This window comes from Pinus tabuliformis, chromosome 4_1 (assembly GCF_031772625.1).
Source record: "Pinus tabuliformis cultivar Carrire ecotype Pingquan chromosome 4_1, CPIR1, whole genome shotgun sequence".
In the NCBI taxonomy this organism is placed as follows: domain Eukaryota; kingdom Viridiplantae; phylum Streptophyta; class Pinopsida; order Pinales; family Pinaceae; genus Pinus; species Pinus tabuliformis.
The window spans coordinates 930,435,119-930,449,223 of NC_142303.1; positions in this window are offsets into that span (position 1 = coordinate 930,435,119).

Here is a 14,105-nt window from a genome sequence, read left to right on the forward strand (position 1 = left end):
ATTTGGCAAGGGTATTGACTTAAGCATTGAATATCTTATGAAGAGCAAGATCTAGAATACTGGTCATTGGGTTATGGTGCATAACTAGATCTGAATCAAGGAGGAACCTGAGCGCAAGGAGAAGGATAAGTTCTATTGATGGGTCAAGATCTTAAGGCGGCTTGAAGAGAAGTATCTTTGTGTAATTTTGATCTGTTATATTTGGCGCATGACTTGATCTATAAATATGATAATCTGGGTATAACTGATGTCTGAATAAGTGAAAAGGGTAAATTATCTTTTATAGATCTATACGTAGGTTCAGCGCAGCAGAGGCGCGTATACACGCTGGTTCACTAACTTAAAACAACGTATACACCGGTTGGCCTTGATACAGAAGCGTATGCACGCAGGTTCCACATATTGAAGTAGCGTACATCTCATGAAATATGTTTTAGCTACTTCTATTTATTGCTGCAGTATTCTGGGTTCAAAATTGGTGTCTGGTTACTGGTACTGTTTTTTGCTTACAACATTCTGAGAAGTTAATGGTTGATTCAGTATTTGTTTGTACAAAGGAGATTGGTTGATGCAGATATACTTGATATTCATGGATCCAGTCTGAAAATTTATGAAACGTGGTCCCTAGAAGAAAAGAGAAGGTTGTAGCCTTCTTTATGTTAGCACCTACGTACTAGTATCTCAGCTAGTACAAGAGCTAAGGGGGTTGTAGCTCCCTTCCAGGAGAAGCTGGAGAACGAGAGAAGGTTGTAGCCTTCTACAGGTAGTAGCCTGTGTACTGGTATAAGACTGCACCAGTACAGAATCATTGTAAAAAGAAGTTTCTAATTTAAAATATGATAGAGACAAATTGCAGCAGGTGGTTTTCACCCACATTGGGTTTCCACCTTACATCTTGGTGTTCATGTTTGTTGATTATGTGTGATGATTTGCTCTGCTTTATTGCTCCTGTTTACTGATCATATGGTTAATAATTTTTTGATGCACTCATTAAGAAGCAACTAACTGATTTATAAGTTTACTGAATATACGCTGGTTGCATTATACACAGTTGCGTCGATTTTCCTTAACTAAAGTAGCATATATGAATCTATTTATGGAAATGAAAAAGCTATAATGATTAGATAATACTGATTCACCCCACCTCTCATTATTATTTCCAACAATTGGTATCAGAGCAGGCCCTTCGGAAGAAGCTTGATCGCTTGAAGGAAAATCTATCATCATGAGCAACTATGAAAAAGAAGCATCAATCAGGCCACCAATTTTTGATGGGAGCAACTTCGTCTATTGGAAGGTAAGAATCACTGCCTATCTTCAATCTCTTGGTACAGAAGTTTGGGATATTGTGGAAACAGGATACACATTTCCATCAGCAACTCCTATAGATACGGCTGGTAAGAAGCAGTATGAAACAAATGCAAAGGCTGTCAATACTCTATTAGGGAGCCTATCTCAATCAGAATTCGTCAAGGTTATGCAGCTCAAAACTGCAAAAGAAATATGGGACAAGATCATTCTGAGCTATGAAGGAGATGAACAGGTAAAACGAGCAAAACTACAAACTCTCAGAATTCAATATGAAAATCTCAGAATGCACAATGATGAAAGCGTGGCTAACTATTTCCTATGTATAGATGAGATTGTTAATTGTATGAAAAACTTGGGTGAAGAAATAAAAGAAGTTGTTTTGGTTGAAAAGGTTCTAAGATCTTTGTCTCCTAAGTTTGATTCAAAAGTTTCTGCCATAGAAGAAAAACAGAATCTACAGAGCATTACCATGTCACAGTTGCACGGAATCCTAATTGCTTACGAAATGAGAAAAGGGGGACCATCAGACAGGAGAGAAGCTGCATTCAAAGCCTCAGGAAAAGGAGATTACAATGAGTCAAGACATATGTCAGAAGAAGAGGAAGAATCAAATTTTGTCAAGAACCTTCAACAGGGAACTGGAAGATTCAGAGGTAAGTTGCCTTTCAAATGCTTTGCTTGTGGAAGAGTTGGTCATTATGCTGCCAAGTATCCTCATAAAGATAAAATTAAGAAAGGAAAGGAACCAGTTAGATGGAATAGAAAACAAAATGTAAGTAAGAAGAGCTATTATACACATGAAGACAGTGTTGGATATTCAAATAGTGATGAAGATGAACAACGTAATGATTATAGACTTTTGATGGCTTTTGAAGATGATGATTTCTTGGATGCTATAGATGAAGAAGGTCTCTATGAAGAAATTTATAAACTCAAAATTTGTTTAGAGGAAAAGAATATGATTATATATACTCTGACATTCCAACTCGATGAAAGAGAAAAACACAATGAAAAGTTAGAATGTGAAATTGTGGGACTTAGAAGAGATATTAAGAAATCAAAAGCTCTTAATCTTAGATTTGCTAAAGGATCTGAAACTTTAGATGAGATTATCAAAGTGCAGCGTTCTCCTCTAATCAAGATAGGTCTTGGATATACTGAAGAAGCATCTCAAGCACAGAAGCAAGCACATAAGCCATCCACCTCCAAAAGTTATCTTGATGCAGCAAGAAAAAGTGAACAGGTTGACAATCGACAGCAAAAGCATAATGCAGATCACCAAGTAAATCAGGGACAATTTGCTTCAAGAATGAACAAAGATTACCAAGTAAATCGGGGGCAATCTACTTCAAGGATGAACAGAAGCTTCAACCAACCACAGGTAAATCATTCTCAATTTGCCTCAAGAATGGATGTCAATGGAAACTACAATCATTTGGTTGGTAGGTTTGATAATCACATAAATTTCTTCAATGGCCAATGTTTCTCTTGTCATAACTTTGGTCACAAAGCTGCTCAATGTGTTGCCTACAAGACCATCATGACTAGAGAAGCTCAAAAACAAAGGAGTATGACTGGGATCATGAAAAGGACCTACAATAACTTTTCTGCTCTTGAGAATGAAGTAGAATGTTCTATTTGTAACAACTTCAGTCATGAAGATTCTGAATGCAGGAGTAGGTTTCGGCAAACAACTCAGAAGGAGCAAGTTTCATTGAATTCTAAAACATGGAGAAAGAAAGAATCACAACCAGAAAGATGTGGGATAGCCTTATATGCGGAAGGACAGGAAAATTAGTGGTACATCGACAATGGATGCTCGAAACATATGATAGGTGATAAAGAAAAATTTCAGTCATATAGTGCCTTAGAAAAGGAAAAGAAGGTCTCATTTGGAAATGACACCCCTGCACTCATAAAAGGTAAAGGTTCTGTGTTTTTGAAAGAAAAGGTCAAGGCTGGAAATGTTATGTATGTTGATGGCTTAAAGCATAATCTATTTGTTACAGGGAAAAGTGTCTATTTAGAACTGCTCTATCCCACTAAGGTGTGACAGCTGCCTTAGAAACAAACAGAGAAAAACTACTTTTGTATTTCCTTTATGAATTATAGATAGAGAGGAATAGAAAGAACCAACCTGTGTCTTGCGCTAATCCTTTGATCCAATCTCTCTCTTCTTTGATAGTCTCCAGCTACCTGCTCCCTTGCATGCCCAACTTCACAAAGTACCTGTAAGATCACAGAAGAGGAAAACTATACAAAGACATGGATCTATATTCATAAACAACTTAGGATCAGATTTAAGTTAACCATACAAATGTAACAAGCATCAATGATACAAAAGCATGGAGGAGAACTCAAATAGTTTTTATTGATAAACAAGAAAAGATCCAGGAGGAGTTACAACCAGTGGTTCCGACCCAGCATCAACCTCCCAGTAAAGAAGCCCCTCTTCACCTCAAACAAAGCATAAATCACCCAACAATCTGATGTTTGTCTCTAGAAACCAACAACAATTCCTTACAATATGCAAAATTCCAGCCTCTAACCTCTGGATCTCTGGGATGAGAGATCTATATATAGATATTTGCAGAGGTGTGAGTCAGCTCTGGGTTTTTGATTAGTGTCTTCTCTCTGATAGTTCTTGATGCCACTTGGAGATCTCATTGATCTCTTACTCATCCTTGGGCGATTCTGAGAGGCAAGTGTCACAGGAGAAGTTTCTGGAAGATTCCATGATCATCCACCTCGCAAACTGTCTCCGCCACTTGTCTTTTCTCGTCCATCGCACCCCATAGAAGGGATTTTTGAAATGCAACGCACTTCCCGTGTGTACAAGGTGCGATGCATCGCACTTTGGCCATGGAGCAAGTGCAATGATCCAGTTTTGACAAGTTCTGAGCAGTTTTTCATGGAGAACTTCTGGGAGAAGCTGTAATCAGTTGACCTTGTTCCTTTAGGGGTTAGAACAACACTTTTAGGGAATTAGGAGCCCTTGGTTTATGGACATTTCATGCTTGGGGTTGTAGGGCCCAAAAATGTCTATAATAGTTGCCCCCTAAAGCAAGAGGTCGTTTATCTTTTGGTGTCGGGTGAAATGCTTTATTATGAGGATCCGAAGTTCTTTCAATGCTGGGAGGAGACCTGTAATAAGATACAATACAATACATTATCTTCATAATATTTTCATGATCTAGCTGAGGCGGGCATTCCCATGCTCAGCTTTATAAATTCATTTTCATGTACATAGGACAGACAATCGTCTAAGTGTAGACTGATGATTCTGATAGAGCCATCATCCTTTTGAGTGGATGATTATCTGTGCAGCTATGTTGTACATTTAATGTCTTTATTTCCCTGAATATATCTCGCAGCCTGGATGACTGAAACTAGATCTGGGGTCTTCAATCTGGTCCGATCTTCACTCAAAGTACAAGTCGATCCATGTGAGAAACGTTCTGAAGTCGAACATGGAAAGATATCGCTTGATTACCAGTCAATGATGTAAACTGTTAAGAAGCGCGAGAGGAATCACTGATAATGATAATGACCCTCAAGGTACTGCAATACAATTCACGTGGTGTGAATAAAGGACTTGGCGTCGAACACCACGCAAAATATTTCGGTTGAAGGCCATTGATGTAAACCTGTCGCCGGAAGTGAGAAACTTGCCATTGAGGCATGCAAGCTTCAAAGTACTGAATGGGGTGTTCCTAGATCAACTTCTTCGATAATGAGCTGATGTTGACAAGAAGTGATCTGTCACAGGAGGGCCTTAATGAATCCCACATCAATGACACGGAACGGAGCAAATGATTTTGAAGGAGGTGAAAACGATCTGGTGATATAAGGTTCAGGGTGGCGGTCATGAAAGAATGGAGTATAATGTATGGTAGTGGGTGAGACACAGGTGACTTCTCTGGATGACTTCTCTTGAACATATCGGCGACACTGATGTGATGGATTGGTAGCATTAACCCCAAATGTGGATGGTATGGCGTGACCATGGTGATGTGACCGGTGAATGAAACAACCCAACCAGACTCGGACATGGAGTGGAAGTGTCATGTTCAAGAGCGACTTGCTACTGACAAAGTTTCTTTGAGTTTTCTTCCCAAATTTTCCCCAGTCATTGCTGACCAGTACCTCTTTATTTTTGTCAAGCTTGAGGAGGATAACATATGTTTGTTCTATAATTTTCCCTTCGGGAAAACCCATCGCTATGTTTTAACGAGCCTAGCGATAGTGAAACTCGTTCTCGTCTAAAGACAAGTTTGTCACTATTAATCTTTTTAACGAGTTTAACGACAAAGATAACTCGGTCCTTTTCAATTTTAGAGAGTTTTAAAAGGAACGTAAAGGTAACTCCAAAATTCATTTTTCGTCATCTAATCCCTTAAGTCCGAAAAACTATAAAACAATACAGAAGGGATGAATTTTCGATAGTTTTAACGAGCCGAAAAAAACAAGCGCTCGATCTTTTTGTGTAATAATCCCTCAGGTCCAAAAAGATTAAAATCTAGAGGAGGGATAGCACTTCCTGTCCCTTTAACGAGCTGGAGAGGCCAATGGCTTGGCAATCTTTTCATATTTTACGAGTCAGTTGAAAAGAGCTTAAAGGAGACTCGTCTTTTGAGGAACGAGTGATGAAACGGGTAGCAGCTGATTCCAGGTAAGGTTTGGAATTTTCCAATCACGGCAGTGTCACAAGGATGGCTAGTGAAATCACTCTTCGCAGCTGTTCCTCAAAATGGGTAAACAATCAAATGGAGGTGAATGATCGGCCAATGAAAAAGTGGAGGTGACGGTGCAAACACGACCAAGGCTTTAATGGCTGAAGTACTACATTCACGATGGTTATTTACCGGGGAATAGTTCATTTTTTAATGAGCTTAAACATGGGTGGAAACATTTGCTCATGTCTTATGTTTATTTTTTAACGAGCTTGAACTATGTGCTAAAACTGCTCGATGTGGGTTTATTTTTTAACGAGCTTGAACCCTGCAGTAACACTGCTCATGGCGGGTTTATTTTTTAATGAGCTTGAACCCTACAGTAACACTGCTCGTGGCGGGTTTATTTTTTAACGAGCTTGAACCCTGCGGTAACACTGCTCGTGATAAGTTTGCATGCCCCCAACATAATAACGCAAATCGAGGTGCATGCCCCCCAAGCTTCATTGCATTCAACTCGGTGGTTGGAATGAAGGTTTACCTTTGAGATTTGGAAAGGGGATTTCTTTCATTTTTTAATGAGGTTACACAGTAAAAGAACCATCCTCAAGACTCCTTGTTTCATTTTTTAACGAGGTCGACACGAGATAAGAACCGTCCTCAGAATCCACCGTATTTACAGTATTTGATAGAAAATAAAAAAAATGATGGATGATTAAGGTTGCTGGAATAATCTTCGTGGTAATCGGAAGATGGGAGCGATGGTGGTAATATTCGCATGGTGCCTCTCCTATCATCATTGATTGAATGATTCCTTTGTCTGTAGAATGTACATGCGACCAAGGATCTGAAGAGGTACCATATTCCTTAGACCTATCTATCCAAACACTCGATGAGCATTGATTTGGGTTTGCCCCCTAGGCCAAGAAAATTGATTGCTACAATATTTATAAAATGGCGATGATCCATGCTGACAAAATGTTTAGGAATCTTCTGAATCCATTAGATATAGAAGATTTCATATTGCGGGTTTTCCACTGTGGCCACTTCCGCCAGATTCGAAGGCGGTAGGGCAAAAGTACCCATTAAGGCAGGGTCTTTTAGGAGACCTACTCCGATATTTTGAAGCGAATGATTACTTCCATGGATCATTGGAATGCTTCCCGTAACTTGTGAACTGTTGGGGAGAAATGTTTGTTGGTCGACGATTGTAATTCCTCCTTGAAAGGGAAATGAAATCTTCCTGAAGTAGGTCGACACAACTGTGGCCATGGCATATATCCAGGGCCTTCCCAGTAGGATGTTGTAATCGAGGTTTCCGTTGATTACTTCAACATCAATTTCTACTGTCTTTCCCCCCAGTTCAACTTGCAAGTTACTTAAAATCCCGTATGAAGTGTATGATCGTCCATCAAATGCTTTTAACATCGTTGATGATCTCGACAAGGGTGGTGAGCCTAAATTTTTCCAGCAACTCATCGACATTATACATGTAGATGCCCCCTCATCAATAATTGTTCGATGAACGGTTTTGTTGAGGGCTTTCACTTGAATAAGGAAAGCTAGTTGAGCTGGTAACTGAGGGTCATATCCTTTATGATCAAAGGCCACAAGATTGGAATCCATTGGGCCAATCCCACCTATTGCTGATAATAAAGCTTGCTTTTGGGAGGGGGAATTTTGCGGTACCTCAAGTTTCGACATAGCAGACGGTTATTGGGCCAGGTCCTCTATTATATTATAATTCTGTGCTACTTTTGCACAAGGATTAAATGTCGATTTGTGTACTACTCCCTTTGGTGATTTTATCATTGGTTCAGGAATGATGGGTGGCACAACTTCAGTCAAAGTCGTTGTCGAACTACTAGGTTGTTCATTAGCCTTGTTATTCGACAGCTGTGGATTCCCGTAATCTTTATTCCTTGTCAAAGCATCATTTTTCTGCTTTGAGATAGACAACATAAGCACTTGGGATCGGGAAGCATTTTGATTAGCAACCAGTTTGGTTCCCGGGTTTGGAAACGGATCAGTCAATACTGCTGAGGTCTTTGAACTCTTAAAGAGTTTCTTAACTTCAGCTTTATGTGGACAATCTCTCGTTCGATGATCCTCATCGCATATATGACACCCCGTAGGGGGTTTCCTTTGCCCAGAAGGGTTTGCAGAAGGTTTTCCAGGAGATGACTCATCCTGCTTTCTTTTTTCTCCCTTTCTTTTTCTTCTTGCCCCCCGGTTGCTTCAGTTGTTTGCCCTTGTCAGTCGACACGACATTTACTTCCGAGGCAAGAAGTTCCTCATTTGCATTTTGACTAGAAATCTTACGGGACTTTTTAGATGTAGCCTTTGTCGATTTCGTGTCTGTTGCGCCAATCACGCCATCGCCGGCATGAGAGTCATTGTTTGATTTAGGAGGAGGTGGAACGGAAAATTCTGGTCTGGGAGCGTCAGGGATTTTATTGTAGAGCGTGCCAGACTGAGTATAAATCAAGTCTAAATATTGCGCACGAGCAATAACTTGCTCTTCAGTGACGACTCCTCCCTTTGCCACATCTTCTGTAATGGAAGGTAATAATGACTTAATAAACCATTCAGCTAAAAGCTGATTAGGAACGAACGTTTTTACCATTCTATGACGACGTTGCCACTCATGAATATGATCGGATATGTGAGTGGTCGTTGTCTGTTTGAAATTGGTAAGAAGCTCTGTTCCTGTTTCGTACCTTATTGGTAACTGAAAATGGGTTAAAATGGTTGTGGCTAGGGTGCTGAAGTTAGCGAATGAAGCTCTAGGCAATTCGATATACCATTTTTCTGCTGGACCAGTTAACGTTCGCTGAAATAGGCGAAGCCTAATCGAATCATCGTTTAGAGTGTTAGATGAACACCACAGATGAAAGGTCATCACATGATTCGACAGGTCTTCACCCGGATTTCCATTAAATTTAGGAATATCTGACGGAAGTTTATGCAGAATCGCTGGCCACCAAGGGGCATAAGCAATTGGATCATTCGTCAGCGGGTTTAGATCTGGTAATTCTAAAGTTGCTAAAAAGGGAAACTGTTGATTCAGGTTAGGCGAAGCATACCCAGGATAAGATGGAATCGCCTGAGCAGTGGGTCTTTGCATACCAGCATAATGTATTTGATGCTGGCAACTTTGACAAGGTTGATGGGCATAACCATTATAGTATGGTTGTTGATAACCATTTTGGAAATGCAGTTGCCCATTACTTATAAAGACTTGTTTCTCAGGTCCTTGATATGATTGCTGGAATTGCGGTTGTTGAGATTGAACCAGCCCTGGTTGTTGGACCATTTGCTGTTGTCCAGTACTGGATGATTGACCAAGATGAGGAGTCATAGTACTTGTTTGAGCCTGAGTCGCTCCAGATAAGGAGGCACTAACCTGAGGTTGTGATTGAGTCGTCGAGACAAGAGGTTGTTGTATTGCAACCTGGGAAACTTGGGGTTGACATACAATAGGTAGCGCTTGTACTTGTGACGCAGTCACCATAGCAGGTATAGTGGGAATATTCGACACAGGGTGGACTGGTTGCATTGAATATACAACCCTTGGTTGCTGAGGCAGTATTGGTACCCAACCGCTGGATGTAATTCCAGTTTGACCTGAACTTTGTTGTAAACTCTCATATGGTTGTTCTTCAGAAGGGAACAATGAAAAGGCATACTGCCCTCCATATGGTGGAAATCCAGTACTTAAAGGGTAGATTGGCCTTTGAAGACACATTGGATCAATTTGTTGAGTTTCAACATAAGAAATACCAGATGATAATCCGGATGAAGAAATAGGAACTGACCATGTCGTCGCAACAGTCCTTGATTGGACTCCGGCTTGTCGTTGATAACTTGCCAGGACAGACGGTATACTGGCGAACATTGTTGGAGTAGCAGCAGGAAGTTTTGCTACTGCTGTGTCGGATGACACAGTCCTAGATGTCGATGGTTGTTCAGACATATCTAGTCTATCCAAAAGATTTCTTAGCGATTCTACAAGAAATTGCGATGACTGGAGACTAACTTCGAAGACCAACGAGGGAAAGGCGATGATTATTCCGTTTAAAATAAATTTTAGACGCTTTGACACAACTTGTTTTTTCAATTTTAAAGAGTCGAGAAAAAACAAAAGATGACTCTAGTCTCCTTCGATTTTTAATGAGCCTGAAGTGACAAGTGCTCAGATGGACCTTTTCCGTTAAGGAGTCTGAAAAGGAACGAAAGGGACTACTCTGGAAATCTAGGTAGAGGGATTACCAAACCAATCGCAAAACTGCAGAATACTTTTTACGGTACGGCAGTCAATCTTCCCGAATGCTGTGTTCAGTGCATTGCAATCGATAGCGCGGCAGACACGGCTTCGTATGGATAAAGGATTAAGCCTATTGGGGTCTCCCAAAATATACTTGACGGTACGTGGGAGCACAAGTCCGTACTGGCACTTATCGTCTCAAAGTGGAGGAATCACCCAACCATCTGTGAGAACAACAGTTACCAGGCTTTATGACGCCGGAATACGTCTCTAGCCTAGACTTCTAAATGTTGTGCATTAAGTTCCAAAGCATTGTTAGATTCATTGAATTTATTTTAAGTTGATCTTGTTTATGAAGTTTGCCTTTCGGGTTCACCACGAGATGTAGATGTAATTCCTAAAATGCATTCTAAGATGATAAACAAACTTTTTATCTCTTTTATGCAATGAAAATCCTAGCTACTAGGGAAAAGAAAGACATAATCTTTTCACAAAGAGCAAATAGCACACTTTAAATGCACTTTCTTAAATCAAGCCAATCAGACTGTCTATATGCAAATGCACATGCATGTATTTGTTTTCGACTTTCTTAGTATATGGATGCTAAAAAGAAAGTTGATGCACAAATCTGAATTTCTTTTCAAGCGACAAATATCAACAAGCTTCTTTTCGAAATAAAAAAATGGAGACGATTACAACACCTTACGATTTTGAACTGAATACTGGTTCTTGACACTAGAAAATTACAAATTCAGACCAAAAGCAATAGTAACAGGATAATCGACCATCAACAGCAATCAAAATTTTTCCTACGATTGAAATCGACACTTGCGACAGATTCAAATCAAAGGACGACAGTACGACTATGCTACTTTTGCAAAGGAGAACTGTAAATGACTCAACAAACACACAAAAACACCTACAGTTCTTTTGTACAAAGGAGGCGGAATAACAGTAAGGAAAAGGGGTTTCAAACAGACATATACTGATCATAGGCAGCAAAATTCAGGAATAGAACTGGAAAGGATGATCCACAGAAGCCACAACTGCACAAAGCTAGTCTGATCAGTGCACCTGTAACACAGAGAATCTGAAATGCAGCGCAGGTTGTCCACTCGGGAAGTGCGCTGAAATTCAGAATCTCTGAACAGTACCTGCGCTGGGCCAGAAACGAGACTCTGTTCGGGTTCCGGGTCACAGTTTGCAGTTCAGTTCATGGGTTTTTGGCCGAGTAAAAAGCAATCAGTAATGCAACAATCAGGGGTAGATCTAAGGAGGATCTAAGAGCTATCACAAGGGCAATCAGATAGTTTGTGAATCAGTTGTTTAAATCATAAACAGATCCAGTAGATGGATTGAAGTAGCAGTTATCTACTTTGCATTTGTTATGGCAAATGCAGTTCGAATGCTACTTGTAAGTTTATGAAACAAACAACAAAGAATGATAAACAAACAAACTAATTAGCTCCCCAGCGGAGTCGCCATTTTGTTACAGGGAAAAGTGTCTATTTAGAACTGCTCTATCCCACTAAGGTGTGACAGATTCCTTAGAAACAAATAGAGAAAAACTACTTTTGTATTTCCTTTATGAATTATAGATAGAGAGGAATAGAAAGAACCAACCTGTGTCTTGCGCTAATCCTTTGATCCAATCTCTCTCTTCTTTGATAGTCTTCAGCTACCTACTCCCTTGCATGCCCAGCTTCACAAAGTACCTGTAAGATCACAGAAGAGGAACACTATACAAATACATGGATCTATATTCATAAACAACTTAGGATCAGATTTAAGTTAACCATACAAATGTAACAAGCATCAATGATACAAAAGCATGGAGGAGGACTCAAATAGTTTTTATTGATAAACAAGAAAAGATCTAGGAGGAGTTACAACCAGTGGTTCCGACCTAGCATCAACCTCCCAGTAAAGAAGCCCCTCTTCACCTCAAACAAAGCATAAATCACCCAACAATCTGATGTTTGTCTCTAGAAACCAACAACAATTCCTTACAATATGAAAAATTCCAGCCTCTAACCTCTGGATCTCTGGGATGAGAGATCTATATATAGATATTTGCAGAGGTGTGAGTCAGCTCTGGGTTTTTGATTAGTGTCTTCTCTCTGATAGTTCTTGATGCCACTTGGAGATCTCATTGATCTCTTACTCATCCTTGGGCGATTCTGAGAGGCAAGTGTCACAGGAGAAGTTTCTGGAAGATTCCATGATCATCCACCTCGCAATCTGTCTCTGCCACTTGTCTTTTCTCGTCCATCACACCCCATAGAAGGGCTTTTTGAAATGCAACGCACTTCCCGTGTGTACAAGGTGCAATGCATCGCACTTTGGCCATGGAGCAAGTGCAATGATCCAGTTTTGACCAGTTCTGAGCAGTTTTTCATGGAGAACTTCTGGGAGAAGCTGTAATCAGTTGACCTTGTTCCTTTAGGGGTTAGAACAACACTTTTAGGGACTTAGGAGCCCTTGGTTTATGGACATTTCATGCTTGGGGTTGTAGGGCCCAAAAATGTCTATAACACTATTGAGTGTCAGTCAAATGTGTGATCAAGGAAATGAAGTAATATTTCAATCAAATGGATGCATCGTTCGTGAGCTTGATACAGGAGAAACAATGATCAAAGGCATAAGAACTCCAAATAATTTATACATACTCAAGGGAGGAAAAAAACAATGCTATCTAAGCAAGAATGATGAACACTGGCTATGGCACAAAAGATTAGGGCATCTAAGCTTCTCTCAGATAAGGAAAGCATGCAAATATCAGGCGGTTCGTGATCTCCCTGACATCAGAATTCCAGACAATATAATATGCAAATTATGTCAGTTTGGTAAGCAAACCAAAACTAATTTTCCTGAGAAGGAAGGATCAGCTAGCAGGCCACTTGAACTTGTCCATACTGATGTATGTGGTCCATCTAGGAAAAGGTCACCTCGAGGAGAATAATATTTTATATTGTTCATTGACGACTTTTCCAGGATGTGTTGGATAGGACTTATGAAGCATAAAGATGAAGCTTTCGATAAGTTCAAAGCATTCAAAGCCTTGGTTGAAAACGAGTCAGATCGGAGAATAAAATGCCTCAGATTTGATCGAGGAGGGGAATTTACCTCCGATGAATTTTTCGATTTTTGTGAAGAACATGGAATAAGAAGGGAATTCTCTACTGCAAGGACCCTCAGCAAAATGGAGTAGTGGAAAGGATGAACAGAACGGTTCAAAAAATGGCTCGTGCTATGCTTGATGAGTCTGGAACTCCCGCAACCTTCTGGGGTGAAGCCACATTTGCTGCAGTTACTATTCTCAACAAGACAAACGTCCGGGTAAACAACACTCAGACTCCTCATGAACTTTGGTATGGTAAGACTCCCACAGTTAAATACTTCAAAATTTTTGGAAGCAAATGCTACATCAAAAATATTGATGAAAACCTTGGCAAGTTTGAACCTAGAGTAGATGAAGGCATTCTCCTTGGTTACTCTCCTCACAGCAAAGCATATAAGTGTTACAATAAAAGACTTGGAAAAATTGTTGAAATTATTGATGTAGTGGTTGATGAAGAAGGGAACACTCCTAGGCAAGTAAAATCTGAAGGTTTCGAAGACGATGAAGACTATCCTTCAACATCAAATCAGATTCATGATGAAGAAGAAATGCATGAGGCACCAAAAGAACAAATAAGAATAGAAGAAAAGACTCCATCCAAGTACGTTCAGAAGAATCATCCAGAAACCCAAATTTTGGGGCAAAAAGAGGCAGGTGTACAAACAAGAAGAACCATTTCAGAAGCTTCAAGTTATCTAGCATTACTCTCCTCCACTGAACCACAAAATGTAAG